Source organism: Chrysochloris asiatica, unplaced genomic scaffold (genome assembly GCF_000296735.1).
Source record: "Chrysochloris asiatica unplaced genomic scaffold, ChrAsi1.0 scaffold00027, whole genome shotgun sequence".
Classification (NCBI taxonomy): Eukaryota; Metazoa; Chordata; class Mammalia; order Afrosoricida; family Chrysochloridae; genus Chrysochloris; species Chrysochloris asiatica.
In genome coordinates this window covers 8,081,717-8,087,904 of record NW_006408545.1, presented here as the reverse complement: position 1 = coordinate 8,087,904, position 6,188 = coordinate 8,081,717, and positions in this window count along the sequence as shown.

Sequence of the window (6,188 nt, the reverse complement as noted above, 5' to 3'; positions counted from 1 at the left end):
ATCTTCATCAGTAAATGTTTTAAGTCCTCTTCACTTTCAGCAAGCAAGATTGTATCATCTGCATATCGCAGGTTGTTAATGAGTCTTCCTCCATTCCTGACGCCATGGTTTTCCTTGTAGGAGCATGGATATTATAGTATGCCAGACAGTGTTATACTTCATTCTTTTTGTTGCTGAATGCCTCTTGAGTTTGATATTCCCTACATAGTTAACCTTATCATTGTTATATTCAAAATGGCCAATACCAGTCAATTTCTGGGCACTAATGCCTAGAATTTTGAACTTTATGTGTTCCATTTCACTTCTGACATCTTCTAATTTTCCTAGATTCAAAGATCACAGTCTTCTGCATTTATTAGTTATTAGTCCAGTTGTGAGTAGTTTTGTTTTCTTTACATTGAGGAGCTACCATATTGAAGGCTGTAGTCTTTGATCTTTATCAGTAAGCACATTCGTCCTCTTTGCTTTCAGCAAGCAAGGCTATATCATTTGCATATAGCAGGTTTTTAATAAATCTTCCTCTAATCCTGTTGTCACCTTCTTCAGATATTCCAGTTTCTCAGATTATTTGCTCAGCATACAGACTGAATAAGTATGGTGGAAAAACACAACCTTGGCACATACCTCTCCTGATTATAAAATATTCAGTGTCTCCTTGTGCTGTTCTAAATGATTGCTTCTTGGTCCATGTATAGGCTTCTTATGAGCACAATTAAGTGTTCTGGAATACACATTCTTTGCAAGGTTATCCAGAGCTTATCATGCTCCACATAATTGAAAGCATTTGCATAGTCAATAAAGTAAAGGAAAACATCTTTCTGGTATTCTCTGTTTTCAGCTAAGATCCATCTCACGTTAGCAGAGATAACCCTTGTTCCTTGTCCTTGTTTGAATCCAGCTTGAACCTTTGGCAGTTCCCTGTTGCAGCTGTTTTCAAATTATCTTGATTAAAATTAATGATACTATCCAATGATTTACACATTCCATTGGGTTACCTTTCTTTGGAATGGATACAAATGTAGATCTTCTTCAATCAGTTGGCCAGGTAGATGTCTTCTAAATTTCGTAGCTTATATTAGTGAGTGCTTTGAGAGCTGCATCAGTTTGATGGATGATTTCAATTTGTATTCCATAAAATCCAGGAGCTTTGTCTTTGCCAATGTCTCCAATCTACCCTGCACTTCTTCTACAGTACCATTGGTATTTGGTCATAAGTTACCTCTTGAAATGGCTGAAAATTGACCATTTCTTTTTGGTACTGTGATTCTGTGTATTCCTTCCATCTTCTTTTGATGCTTTCTGCATCATTCAATAGTTGCACATAGAATCCTTTAATATTTCAAATCAAGGCTTGAATCTTTTCTTCAATTATTTCAGTGTGAGAAATGGTCAGTGCATTCTTCCCTTTTGCTTGCTAACTCCAGGTCTTTGCATTTTTCACTATAATGCTTTACCTTGTCTTCTTGAGCGGCCCTTTGGACTTTTCTGTTCAGCTTTTTTACTTCCTCATGTTTTTCATTCACTATAGCATCTCTACACTAGAGAGCAAGTTTCAGAGTCTCTTCTAACATCCAGTTGGGTATTTTATGTCTTTCTTGTCTTCTTAATGATCTTTTGCTTTCTTCTTGTATTATATTCTTGATGTCATTCTACAAATCCTCTCGTGTTCAGTCATCAGAGTGTAATACATCAAACTGGTTCTTGAGATAATTTTTAAATTCAGGTGGGATGTGTTCAAGGTCATATTTTGACTCTCTTGGACTTGTTTCAATTTTCTTCAATTTCAGGCTGAACTTGCACATGAGCAATTGATTGCCTGTTCAACAAGCTGACCATGGACTTGTTTTAGATGATGATATGGAGCTTTTCAACCATATCTTCCCATAGATGTAGTCAATTTGATTTTGTGTATTCCACCTGGTGAAGTCCATGTGTATAATCAACTTTTATGTTGTTTTAAAAAGGTATTTGCAGTGAATAAGTCATTGGTCTTTAAAAATTCTGTTGTGCAAATTCCAGCATCATTTCTATCCCTAAGGCCATCTTCATTTTGTTTCCAACCTTTGCATTCTAATCACCAGTAATTGTCAATATATCTAGATTGCATATTTGATCAATTTCAGATTAAAGAAGTTGATGGTGATTCTTGTTGTTAGGTGCAGTTGAGTTGGCTCTGAGTCACAGCGGCCTTATGCACAGCAAAAGGAAGCACCGCCCATTCCTGCACCATCCTCACAATTGTAATTAACAGACATTTCCTTTTGGTACAGTGACTCTGCATATTCTTCCCATCTTCTCTTGATGCTTTCTGCATCATTCAATAATTTGCCCAGAGAATCTTTCAATCACCAAAGTCGAGGCTTGAACTTTTTTCTTCAATTCCCCCAACTTGAGAAATGCTGAGTGTGTTCTTCCTTTTTGGTTTTCTGATTCCAGATCTTTGCACATTTGTTGTACTATTTGGCTTTATCTTCTTGAGCTGATCTTTGAAATTTTCTGTTCAGCTCTTGTACCCCGTAATTTCGTTAATTTGCTTTAGCATCTCTACACTGGAGAGCATGTTTCAGTGTTTCTTTTGACATCCATCAATTGGCTAGGTCTTCCCAATTTTGTAGCCTAGATGAGTAAGTACCTTCAGTCCTGTATCCGTTTGTTGAAAGATTCCCATTTCTATCATTAATTCCTGGAGACTATTTATTTGCCAGTAATTTCAGCACACGTTGGACTTCTTCCTTCATTACCATTGGCTTTTGATCATGTGGTACTTCTTGAAATGGTGGAACACCAATTCATTTTAATACAGTGATCTATTCCTTCCATCTTCTTTTGTTGTTTTCTGCATCAATCAATATTTGGCCCATACAATCCTTTAATATTGCAAGTTGGGGTTTGAAGTTGATAGACTTCTTCAATTTCATCAACACTGGCTTTAATGGTTGGTGTGTAAATTTGAATAATAGTGATATTAACTGGTCTTCATCATAGGCATGTGGATATTGACCTATCACAGACAGCATTATGCTTCAAGATAGATCTTGAAATATTATTTTTGATGATAAATGAGATGCCTTCTTCAATCTGTCATTTCCCACATAGTAAACCATATGGTTGTCAGATTCAAAATGGCTGATACCAGTCTGTTTCCGTTCACTAATGCCTAGGATATTGACATTTATGTGTTCTATTTCACTTTTGACAAGTTCTGATTTTCCTAGATTCATCTTCTTACATTCTTTTTCCTGATTGTTAATGGATGTGTACAGCCCTTTCTTATTTTGAGTTGTGCCTCATCAACAAATGAAGGTCCCAAGAATTTTACTCAATTAACATCATCAAAGTCAACTCTACTTTGAGGAGACAGCTCTTCCCCAATTGTATTTTGAGTGCCTTCCAAACTGATAGACAAATCTTCCAGCACTATATCTGACAATATTCTGGTGCTCTTCATTATATTTCAATATTCAATATTCTGGTGCTATCCAACATAAGGTTTTCAGTGGCTAAACATTCAGAAGTAGACTGTGTCTTCTTTTCCTAGTCTTTCTTAGTCTAGAAGATCAGCTGAAACCTGTCCACCATGGGTGACACTGCTGGTATTTAAAAATACCAGTGGCACAGCTTCCAATATTACAGAAGCATGTAAGTCACCACAATACAACAAACTGACAGATGAGTGGTGGTCAGTAAAATAGTAAACAAATCAAGTGGTTCTTCACTTATTAAAATTGCAATCTATACTGGCACTTTATACCACAAGATGATCTAACAGCAAAACTTTTGTGAGTTTTCTTTCAAGTAGATTATTATTTTGATTAACTGCAATAAGTTTTGCACTGGCTGCCAAAACAAAGCCAGACGCTGATGGTGGAACAAAGCACCAATTGCTTGTATTCCAGTTCAGAATGAAGTTGAAGAAAATTAAACATGTCAAGGAAAGCCAAGATATGACCTTGAATGTATGCCACCTGAATTGAAAGAGCATCTTAAGAATAGAGTTGATGCATTAGACACTAATGACTTAAGACTATGATAATTGTGGGATGACAACAAGTCTATCATACATGATGAAAGCAAAGGTCATTAAGAAGACAGCAAAGAAAGAAAAGACCAAAGTGGATCTCAAAAGAGACTCTGAAACTTGCTCTTGAACATAGAGAAGCTAAAGCATCTGGAAGAAATGATGAAGTAAGAGAACTGAACAAGAAATTTCACAGGGCAGCTGAACAAGTCATGCATTTTAATGAAATATGCAAAAACCTGGTATTAGAAAACCAAAAGGGAAGACGACACTGAGCATTTCTCACACTGAAATAACTGAAGAAAAAATTTAAGCCTAGACTTGCAATACTGAAGGATTCTATGGGCAAATATTGAATGATGCAAAAAGCATCAAAAGAAAATGAAAGGAATACCTAGTCACTGTACCAAAAAGGAATGGTCAATGTTTAAACATTTCAAGAGATAGCATATGATCAATAAGAAAGAATTCCAAACTGTGCTGAAGCATTGTTAAAAAAAACAAGATTCTAGGAATTGATGGAATACAAATTGAAATGTTTCAACAAACTGATGTAGTGCTGGAGGCTTCATTTGTCTATCAAAGAAATGTCGAAGACACTATCTGATCAATTGATAGCAAGACATCCATATTTGTGCCCATTCCAAAGTAAGATGACCCAACGGAATACAGAAACTATCAAACAATAGCATTAATATTATATGTAATTAAATTTTTACTGAAGATAATTTCAAAACAGTTGCAACAGTACATTGACAGGGAACTGCCATAAATTCAAGCCAGATTCAGAAGAGGATGTGGAATGAGAGATATCATTGCTGATGTCAGATGGATCTTGGTTAAAACCAGTAAATTCTAGAAAGATGTTCACTTGTGTTTTATTGACCATGCAAAGGTATTCGAGTGTAAGGATCATAAAAACTATGGCTAACATTGTGGCAAAAGGGCATTCCAGAACAGTTAATTGTGTTCCTCAGGAACATGCACTAAAGGGTCATTGGAATGGTTTAAAATCAGGAAAGGTGTGGGCAAGAGTTATCTTTTCATTATACCTATTCAATCTGTATACATTTTAAGTAATCTGGGAAGCTGGATCATACGAAGAATGTGGTATCAAGATTGAAGGAAGACTCATTAACAACCTGTGATATACAGATGACACAACCTTCTTTGCAGGTAGCGAACAGGATTTGAAATACTTACTGATGAAGAACCAGGACTACAGCTTTCAGTATAGATTGTACCTCCATACAAAGAAAATGAAAATCCTTACAACTGGGCCAGTAAACAGCAAGCATCATGATAAACGGAGAAAAGATTGAAGTAGTCAAATACTACATTGTGCTTGGGTCCAGTTATTACATATGGAAGCAGCAGTCAAGAAATCAAATAACATACTGCAATAGACAAATCTGCTGCAAAAGACCTCTTTAAAGTGATAAATAGCAAAGAGGTCTCTTTGAGAACTAAGGTGCATCTGACTCTAGTCGTGGTATTTTCAACCACCTCATATGCAGGAAGCAAGACATGGCAGTGTTTCGTCGTTCTCTTGTGCATGGGGTTGCAAGAGTTGGAACAGACTTGAAGGCACCTAACAACAGGACATCAAAGGAGATCTGGTAGTGTAGTAGTTATGAATTGGGTTGCAAACCCTAAGGTCAGCAGTTTGAAATTACCAGCTGCTCCATGGGAGAAAGATGAGGCTTTCTGATCCCATAAAGATTTATAGCCTCGGAAACCCTGTACAGGGTCACGATGGGTCAGAACCGACTTGACGGCACTTAACAACAACAGGACATCTAGAGATGGACCTTCTTCCACTTTCAATATTTGTAATTTGTGTTCTGTCTTTCTTCCTAAGTCATCCTAAGCAGGTACTTAACAATTCGACTGATACCTTCAAGGACTCAATTTTGGGCTTCATTGACTTTCTTTTCATTTGTTTTCTCCTGACTGATTTTCATGTTTATTATTATATCCCACTTTCTATTTAATTGGGTTTAATTTGCTCTTATTTTTCTTGCCTAAACTAGAAATGTACAAAGATCTGGAATCAGAAAACCAAAAAGGAAGAACATGCTCAGCATTTCTCAAGCTGGAGGAACTGAAGAAAAAAATCAAACCTCCACTTTCATTATTGAAGGATCCTCTGAGCAAATTACTGAATGAT